The sequence below is a fragment of the Tamandua tetradactyla genome, chromosome 15 (assembly GCF_023851605.1).
Source record: "Tamandua tetradactyla isolate mTamTet1 chromosome 15, mTamTet1.pri, whole genome shotgun sequence".
Classification (NCBI taxonomy): Eukaryota; Metazoa; Chordata; class Mammalia; order Pilosa; family Myrmecophagidae; genus Tamandua; species Tamandua tetradactyla.
Window position 1 is genome coordinate 67,004,503 of NC_135341.1, and position 10,264 is coordinate 67,014,766.

At 36.4% G+C, this 10,264-nt stretch overlaps 1 long non-coding RNA gene across 1 annotated transcript; it reads right to left on the bottom strand.

The window, feature by feature from the left end:
* Positions 1-3,780: 3,780 nt before the first annotated feature.
* Positions 3,781-9,612, bottom strand: LOC143658031 (uncharacterized). Its single transcript, XR_013163082.1, has 3 exons — positions 9,533-9,612; positions 5,145-5,306; positions 3,781-3,988 (listed from the first exon to the last, which is right to left on the bottom strand). It is a non-coding gene; the product is annotated as an uncharacterized LOC143658031 (long non-coding RNA).
* Positions 9,613-10,264: the final 652 nt, after the last annotated feature.

The following is a 10,264-nucleotide window of genomic DNA, read 5'->3' on the forward strand; positions in this document are numbered from 1 at the left end:
CGGTTTAAGTTTTAAGTCTCTCTGGGAGAGAAATATTAGAACAAATTAATTGTGTATTCTGCATTTTCTACACCACTTGAGTGCAATTTTCTGCCATTCCAGAAGTGCAGTAAACCTACATAACAACTGTTCCAAGTGCTAAAATTTCTAGTGACTCATGGAACATGTGTCTCATGACTGTTTCGCAAAAGAAACATGTTGTTTGAAGGGGAAAAAGTGAAATATTTTATTTTTATTCCACTCTGAATGATGCCCGTTCCATTGTACCTTCTTTCTCCCTATTTAGAAAGACAAGAGTTCTCAAGTCTAAATGGACCAACTTCATGCGTTTCAATATACTATAAGGCAGGGCAATCATTTTACTTTTATCTTTGAAACTTCGCATTCCGTGCCTTCCTCAAATAAGATTTCCGTACAGACAAAAGAGGTTGTAAAATAATAGTCCATGTTTCCTAGAACTCAAAAGAGCATTTTTATGGCCTGGACAATGTTTTTTTAACCAAATTTGTATAATCTCTTAAATATCTTTAAAAAAAACCTTTTTTAAAAAAAATCAGAATTGCTGATTTCTTTTGAAAAATCAAAAAAAGTCTGAAGGGCCTGGTACTTCATTCCTACTAGGCAATTATTACCCACAGTTGAACTGCGGCTGCCCCCTTCAGGCAGAACACTGTGTTACAATTTACAGAGATAAACTCAGAGGTCCCACTTATTGTTTCCTGCCCGGCCCCTTTAAACATTTGGATTTGCAACCCCCAATATGAATTATTGGCCTTCAACCAACACATATCCTTTTGCCAACTAGTTTCACCATCTTCATATCCAACTAGTTTCACCATCCTCATATCCAATCAGCCCATTCATTCCTGCTGGGTTCATCTTGCATGCTTTTGACTCTCATTTTGCGTAGCCAATTTCAGTATGAAATGTTTTGCAAACATCAAATTCATAAAGGCTTCCCTTACCAGAATCTGACCAGCAAATTAAAGGCTGGATTATGTGAGGCATATGTTAGATTTGCCGTCCAGGAAAGATTTGGTTCAGGCAGTGGGTGACTGTACTCAGGAAAGGGATTTGGTCATTCTCTTTGGGCTTCTCTTCAGGCAAGTTTGACCTCTTCTAATAGCAGGAATTGGATTTTAGGAAGAAACACCAAGCATATTTTAGTTGAAAGCAAGTCTGAATCTCTTTTATTCTTCTTTCAATAAAATGTGAATAAAAATGCAGAATTAATAATGTTTCTGAACATGCATTTTAAAATATATTTTGGTATTTTTATATGGCCAAAGACACTCATCACCAAATACATGTAAACGGTCAAATTATTAGTTTGAAAAAAAAGTTCATATAAAAAAAAGCATTTTGCCAACTTTTAAAATAACCCCCTATTCCTGTCCACATTTAGGAACTGCATACAAAATGTAGAATTAGCTATAGTATGCTAAATAGCTAACACTATTATCTTCCTAAGAGAAAAACTGACCCAGTTGGCATTGATATTTAACATCCATGGTTTTGAAACTACAAATTATCTAATAGCAAAGGTCTTTTTCATGTTATTTTGCTTAGAAATCAAAGAAACAAAAACATAAAGCAGGAAAACCCAGCACTGATTGTAAGTTTCTATTGAGTCTTCCAAGGCAGGCGGTTGTGCCAACGCTCAATTTGGAATCTTGCACTAACATACAACCTCACATTTTTCGAAGTGTGCAATTGAAGCCTTGTGAATAATTTCTGGCTAAGTCCTAGGAAATTACCCATGGTCTTGCTAAACATAGCCTGGGAATTGTTATGCCGAAGCTAAAACCAAATGTTAGCTAAGGTCGCATGTTGGGGAATTCAATTAGAACATTACTGAATTACCCTCCTGTTAAGAGTTCACCTTCAAAAGCTAATTATCAACTTATCATGTTTTATTCATTAATTGGAATTATTTTCAAGAGTGTCAGAGCATTTCAGGTGAGTTGGGTTATGATGGGAAAGTCTACATAAGCACACCCTTAAGTCTATGATTTTTTTGAGCCAAAGACACAGAGCTTAATGGAGGCTCAATGCTACACAGGCTAGGAGAAAATGAAGCCCGTTTGGCCCTGTTTTCTTTCCTCAGGACTGCGGTTACGTGAGAGATGGGAGACTCAGGGGGCACAGTTACCAGGAACATCCTGGTACAGATGTTGTTCTGCCAGATTCACAAATGAAAGTCCAGTTTTCCCTCACTGCTATTTTATTCTTAGGCTTTCCTCACCTTTCTCAGAGATTTTACACTCACAGTTTGCACCTTCCCTTTTAAGGGAATACTTACAGTCCTAGGACTTTCCTAATTCCTGAGCCAAACCAGTACCCCCAAGGCCACCTGCTTTATAACCCTTTATCATCAAAGTGACAGGCAAGCCGAGTCAGAGACTGAATGCTATCTTTGATCCCATTTTTTCTATATGTCAATACATCTGTCCCTTGCTGTCTGCATCCAACCCTGTTGTCTTAAAATGGGTTCCCTGGAAGCAGAAACTTTCTCATGAAAGCTTGTTTTGTTGGTTTGTTTGTTTGTTTGTTTGTTTTAGTTTTGATTTTCTTTTAACTGAAGGAGTACTTGCATAAGAAAAGGAGTAGGGGAAACTGCAGCTCAGTATAGCCAGAGGAGAAAGCTAAGAGCTAGATTCATACTGGTCTCACAGGAAGCTCTGAATATTTTCAATAATTGTCCAAAACAGTATTTGATCATTAATACTATCCAAAAAAGAAGATATTATATGAGACCTGTGGTTAGAAAAAAAATGCTAAATTGGGAAATAGGATATGGACAGTATCGATTCTTGAGACAATCAGCAAGTCATGGACCCTTTTTAGGGTAAGCTGATTAATCATCCTACGTCTGCTGGAAAACTTCCCATTTCCACCGGTTGCACTGGTGTCATCATTAAGAGTGCTCCATTTCAAGCTCGAAATGCCCTGATTTGCTTAATAAATTGTATGGTCACTTTATTTTTGTCTCTCCTTTTCTCAATTTATAAAATAGGTGAGTTGAAATAGATGATATCTAAGGTTCCTTTCAAAAATAAAATGTACTGCATAGTACTTTGTATGTGAACAAATTGCTTTATGCAGAGAATCCAATTAGGACAGAGTCAAATGTTGCTCTTAGAGAAGTAGCTGATAGCTTAAATTACAAATAGAGTTAATGAATTTTGCATTTGTCCATCCATGTATCCATTCACCCATCTCCCTTCATTATTGTACACTTATAATGTACCTTATACTATGTTAGATAAGCGTTAGATAAGATATATTCAGTGCCAGGTCTTATATCAAATTCTGTATTGTTATTTTATTTCATCTTCTAAATAATCACAGGGGCAATCGTTACTATCCCTATACTAAAAACACACACGCACAAATAAGATCATACAGTTCAAGCAACTGCCCTGAGATAAATAATGAGAACTTTGGAGACAATATTTGAATCAAGGAAGCCAATGTTAAGGTTTTTTCCCTATTGTGCAATGCCAAATTTTAAATCAGACTATTTCATAGAGAAAATAAAATTTCATAGAATCTGACTAAAGAACAAATAACCAGAAACCACTTACCGAACAGGCTGAAGGACAAAGCCTAGTAATTAAATTTGTTGAGAGCAATATTGATGGCTTTGACAATGATGATGATGATGATGATGATGACGATGATACTGAGGAGGAGGATGACAACGATGATGATGATGAAGATGACGGTGATGATGATGATGATGATGATAACAATGATGATGATGGTGACAATGATGATGATGATGATGGTGAGGACTCTTGTGCTCATTTCAAATTCAGAGCACTTCCTTGTTTAGTCATTTTTTTCCTTTGTCAGTCATGAATCATCTAAGATTTTCAGACCAATGGACAAAGCCTATGCACATGAACCCTTCCACTGCTCTTAGTAATATCTGTTTTATTTTGTCTCAAATTCCTTTTATTCCATCTTTAGTGTGCTGCAATGGCTTTAACACAACAATGAGATTGATATTAGAAGAGTCACCAATTAATTACCAGGAATAAGTGGTCCTACTGAGTCTAATAAATTCTTTAACAGCAGTCAGAAATCACAGAACCCACAGGACCTGGACAGCATTTTGCCTACCTGCCCCCCTAACCAAGGCAGGGGAAATATCTGACAGGGAATGAATATTTTTAATATAGTAGAAAAAAGGGCAAATTTGCTTTCCTGATGGCACCTTTAAAGCTACGAGAACTGAAAAATCTCTTGGACATAATGGAGTATTCTATTATAAACTAAGATGTGTTTGAAGCAAATTGTCTTCCAGTTTCTGGTATAAAAATATCTGTGTATGTTAGGATCTGCGGTAATGACAAAGGGTCAAGAGATAATTTCTGTAGTTCTTTACAGTTTATGAAGCATTTAAAAATAGTATTAATTATGAAGCAATAAGAGATGCCCTCAAGTGCAATGTTTGTTTGCCCAGATATGGCTCATAAATCACTCTCACCAGAATCACCAGGAAGACTTGTTATGCAAACTCCTGAGACCCCCCCCCCTTAAGACAAACATAATCAGAATCTCTGGGCCCAATGCCCAGGAACCTTCCTTTTTCCAATTCTCTTGGTGATTCTAAAATAGAAGAAACCACTGTCAGTAGTTTCTCATTCTCACATCTTTTCATGGACTTTCTTCATAATCTTTGACTTGATATGCAACATTGAATACTGTCACAACTGTGAGTAGGTTTGGTTCACTATAAATCTTCTGTAGTGAATATATATATATTATTTAGGTGGCAGAAGACATTTTGGAATCGGTATTCATTTATAGCATACCTGTTCCATATATAAAACAAACAAGTTGGTATATATAAATTTTTCATTTTTAGTGATTACTCCATAACTGTCTGTGGTCAAAGACCAACAAATGGTGTTTTCAAGGAAATAAGCATTATGCAGATCAACCAGAATGAAAATATGAAGGATTAGTTATTAGCTTATAGGATGACAGGGCTGACGTGGCCTCTAGAGAACTTACATGCTCCAGATATTTCTGCATTACCACTTCAGGGGCAAACCACATACTGGGTGTTACAAGATCCATATCCAAAATGGCAAACTGGATATGTACATTGAATATCACTGCATGACACTTACCTTGCCTGGGAATCCTTCAATTTTAGATCGAAAGCTATAGAAAGGCACTATTCACTTGGGTAGAATCTGAAGAACTTCTGTTCTTCTGATGAATATCATGGGATAGCAGAAAATTCTTCCTTTCCAGGATGTATAGGTTGATAAAGTTGGGGATATTCTAATCTACAAATATCAAATAGCTCTTGTTCAGTCATCTGTTTCAAACTGAGGTAAGTTCATATCAGTTCCACCCTAGTGAATTTATGTAACTCTCCTGTAATTTTTTAGCTGTATGTGCTTGAGCCAGTTACTTAATCACTCTACACTTCATCTTCCACATCTGTTAAATGTGGATACTAATAGTGCACACCTGCAACAAGATTTGTTGTGCTGATTAACTTAAATATATAAAGTTCTTAAAGCAGCACCTGGCAGAGAGCAACTGCTATGTAAATATTGTAATTATTATTATTATTATTCCTCTAAATGCTTTCCACAAGCAAGTAAGAGTGCTAGATCAAAATTGGTATTTTTCGAAGGATAACAGTATTTCGTACTCGTGATTGTTGTGTTACATAAATGTGCATTTATATGTGTGTGCTTTTGTGTGATAAATCGCGTATTGGTTTGAAAGTTAGTCTTAAGAATAGAATGTGTATGTGTGATTTTTGTGTGTTGGGAGGTGTTCTCTTATTTTTATTCAAAGAAAAATGTTTTAAAATGTAGAGGTATTCTTGGTTAGGTTTATAAATAACAATAACTACCATTTAGTGAACTTTGATAATTGAACAGATTATATACATAACCTTATTTAATATTCATAAAAATCATTTGAAGTAAGCTTTATTAGATGCAATTTATGAAGGAGATAGCTAGCTGATAGTATAGCAAGTTAATCAATCCTAGCAATACAAAAAAGCAAGTAAGTAATCGGGTAGATATAAAAACCCAAATCTACTTGCTTCAAAGCCAATTGCTCTATCCACTGTATTTAATCGTCTCCTTAATTAATTAATTAATTAATGTGTACTTAGTGATACTTAAAGGTAGTGATGCCAAAATTTCTACTATTAGGTCCTATAATTTGATTCATCCAGCCAACCAGCCACCATTTAACAAACACCCTTGAAACAGCACTGACAAGGCAGTGGAGATAAAGGAAACCTAAAACATAGCCTCTTTCTTCAGAAGCTCACACTTATTTTTCCAAGCATGCAGAAAAATAAATGTGGCTTATGATAGGGAGATACACAAAGTGCTATAATAACTCAGAAGACAGTGTATATAACTCTCAAGTAGGAGGGGTTAAGGAAGGTCAAGGAAGGTTTTCTACATTAGAGAGCATTTCAGGAGGTTGAAAGATGAGCCAAATTTTCTCTTAATTACATACGAAGGAATACCGTGATCTGTCTGAATAGTAAAGTTCAAGTCTATTCGGGCTGAGGTGAGAATGTTCAGTATTTTGTAGGAGTCTGTGGCCCCTGTTGGATTTACTTACCAGACACCATGAAGGGTAGTTGGAGGGTAGGATGAGTTGAGTGAGAATAGAGATATATGGCATTCCAATATAGGTTACTTGGGATTTTGCCTTATTTCTTTGGTTCAGCTTCACAGTTTCTCTCATAGTTACATGTGTAAAAATCAATTAACATTCTACCTTTATCATTTTTTCATCCTGCTGTCCCATTCTCTATCTATACCCACTAAACTGAAAAATCCTTGAAAGTAATGTTCAAGCTATGAGTGAATTGGTTCTAATGGGGGATTTGGAAATGACAACTGAAAAAGATTCAACCTTTTAAATCAAGCTCTTATCCCTGACACGGTTTCTCTAATAACTCTGGAGAATTTTAACAAACAATGTTTTATCATCCCCAGAAAACCAAAGCATTTTCCACTTGTGATAATAATTTACAGAGAGGAAAGAAAGTTTGTATGGTTTTTAGATTCAGCACAGGAAAAACAGAACATAAAGTGCTATTGAGATTGAGAGACAAGAATCTGAAATCTCTCCTTAGTGAATAAAGTTATTTGGAAAACCATTTATTTATTTAAAATGTGTGTGTTGCTATGATACAAATTTGCAACAGACACATAATTTCTCTAAAGTTGCAGATCCTTGGAAGAGAATCTTAGTGAGTTGCGATTGTAGGATAACTTGGAGTGATAAGCCGGAGGCCTTCCTGGGACAAGTGAAATCTGCACATGTACACCCGTCCTGGAGGTGAAGAATTGGCTGGGAAATGTATAGGTTGAATGTGTTTCCTCTGGATTACCATTTTCCATCATAAGGAAGGTATTGATCCCTGGGTATATCTGTGCTTGTTAAATTTAAGACATGCTATTGCTCAAAATGTTATGAGATTTCTGTTGTTTTCTTGCTTTAGGTTACATATATTTGTTTTGTACATTTTGCTCAGAAATCTTTAACAAATTATTTGTGACAAAAAGGATTGAAGCAGGATCATTGGGGTGTCAGTAGATGAGAAGGGATATAGAGTACTAGATAGGAGGAGAGAGAAAGAGAATTCCCAGGACTCAATATGTGTGTAACCTTATTAATAACTGAAACTAAATCAAGTGATTTGGCTTAAAACAGAAATGTGTTTTCTAACAATTAGTATTGTCTAACAGTGGATCAGTATAGAAGAGCTGCTGAGAAGGTAGGACTAATACCTGGCTGGAATCCTGGCCACCACATGCTCTGCATCTTTTGGCAAATTATATAACCTCTCTGCGCCTCATCTTTTTTGTTAATAAAATAATAATGACTGCAGTGCATAATTCATAGAAACACTATGAGGATCAACTTTAATATTTGCAAATGATTAGTTTACATACAACAACAATGAAAACAACTAACAATCTAGTTAACGTAATTGAATGCCTCATAATTGTAGTCAAGATTTATAAATATATTACCTATCTAATTCTTTATATTATAGAGAATTTCATTGTCCTCACTTCGTAATTGAGAAAACTGAGATGATAACCGAGGTATGAAGGGTGCAGCTTTCATGATGGTGGAATAAGGATGCAAACCAGGCAATCTAACCCCAGAGCCCATAATTGTAACCACTGCATCATGATCTGGACTGAGGACCATGACTGGCACATAGCAAGCACAACACAACTAGCAGATATTCTTTCTCTTATCATTAATAACAGAACAAATGCCTTGAAAGCAGGGACCTCAAATTATTCAGGGGTTGGTTGATCACCTGGATGGAGGATGAATGCATTTTGTAGAAAAGTATTCACTGACCTTGAATGATCTTTTCAACTTTACATTGACTTTGGAAACAAGCTGACATAGAGTAAAATCTTGACTCTGCCACTTTCTAGTTATTTGATCCTGGGCAATTTTTTAACATGAGTGGGAGCTTCAATTGCCAGTAAAATTTAGACAATAATATTTATATTGTAAGGATTCAGTGAAATAATGTACATAGAATTTTGCCTACTGTTTGGCACATGGTGAGCGCTTGATGAGATGAGAGTCACAATCACTAATCTTATTATTATAATGATTATATTTGTTTAGGTCTTTTCTAATCCATTTTATTCTCTTGTCTCACCTTTTTACATCAGACAACTTAATGTCCTAGAGGGGACATATTTTTCTAATGGTGCTATGTCGCTCTCAAGGGGAAAAGTTCAGCAGAGGGTGGGGATTGAGAGAAGATGGAGAAGACAAGAAGAAAGCACTGACAGCGAAGGAAGTGCAGCTAAAGACAAGGGATGGAGGAGACATAAGAGACCTGTGTAACTGACCTCTCATTTTGGCTTAAGTCTACTGCTACTGCTGAGTCTGGTGAATTCTGGGGCTGAATATTAAAAGCAAAACTGTTCATTGGTCACTGCATAATGCCCAAATATATCCAGTAACAACAAGAGAGGGAGTTGGCTCTCCTTAGATCAAGCAGGGTCCCTGTACTTAGCAAAACCTTCAGAGGCCTTGTAATGATCAGGTTCATGTGTCAAGTTGGCCAGGTGGTGGTATCTGTTTGTCTGGTTGAGCGGATGTTAGCCTGCCTGTTGCTATGAGGACATTTCATAGAATTAAATCATGATCACGTTGGCTGCTTCCACAGCTGATTCCATTTGTAATCAGCCAAGGGAAGTGTCTTCTGCAATGAGTGATGCTTAATCTAATCACTGGAAGCCTTTTAAGGAAGATTCAGAAGAGACGGGCTCTCTTTCTCCTTCAGCCAGTGAGCCTGTCTTTTGGAGTTCATCCAGACCCTCCATCAGGTTCGTCAGCTTCACAGCATGCCCTACAGATTTTAGACTCTATGTTCCCACAGTTACGTGAAACACTTTTATACGTTTTATATTTACGGATATTTCCTGTTGATTCCGTTTCTCTAGAGAACTCTAACTAATGCAGGCCTTTACTTCAAATCTACCTCAGCTGTCATGGCTCCAATGTGAAAGGTCCGCAGGAGTTCTGCATCAGCCTTTATGACAGAGCTGAGACATCCAATCTGAAGGCAGAAAAACTACATTAGTGGAGGTGAATTACCTCAATTAGAATAAGTCAAGGTAAATCACTGCAAATGCAGTGTATTTCGGTAAATATTTTGGGGTCATATTAGAGATTTTTAAATAATGATCAAAAAGTCACATCTTTTATAAAAATATTTATCTGGAGCCATTTATCTAACATCCTTTCCTTTGGGGGAAAGAAGGAATTACTAATGGGTTTATTTTAATTTACAAGGGTTTCTATCCTTTTACAGGTTTCAGATATATGCAAAGGGAAGGAGGGAGACGGGCATTCTAGGGATGGCTGAGTCACACAAAGAGAATGAAATTGAAGCAGAAAATTCAGGCTCCATGTGCTTCTCACACTATAGTTAGGCTGTCACTAATGTGGCTATTAACTTTTCATGTTCAGATTTATTATGCTGTCATTACAGCACTTTTCTTTGCTGATGTATCAAACCCCTATTACATATTTGTTGGCATCTCATCTATTTAAGGGAAACAAGTGATTACCCGTTGCCAAGGAGACTAATAAGGAGTGTGCAAGCAAAGGACTGCAGAGCTCTTGTTGGAAGATAACAAGTCGCTGATATTTTATTTTCGATTAAATCATAAACTACCTCTTTGTTTGAAGAAAAATAACCTTCTGCCTC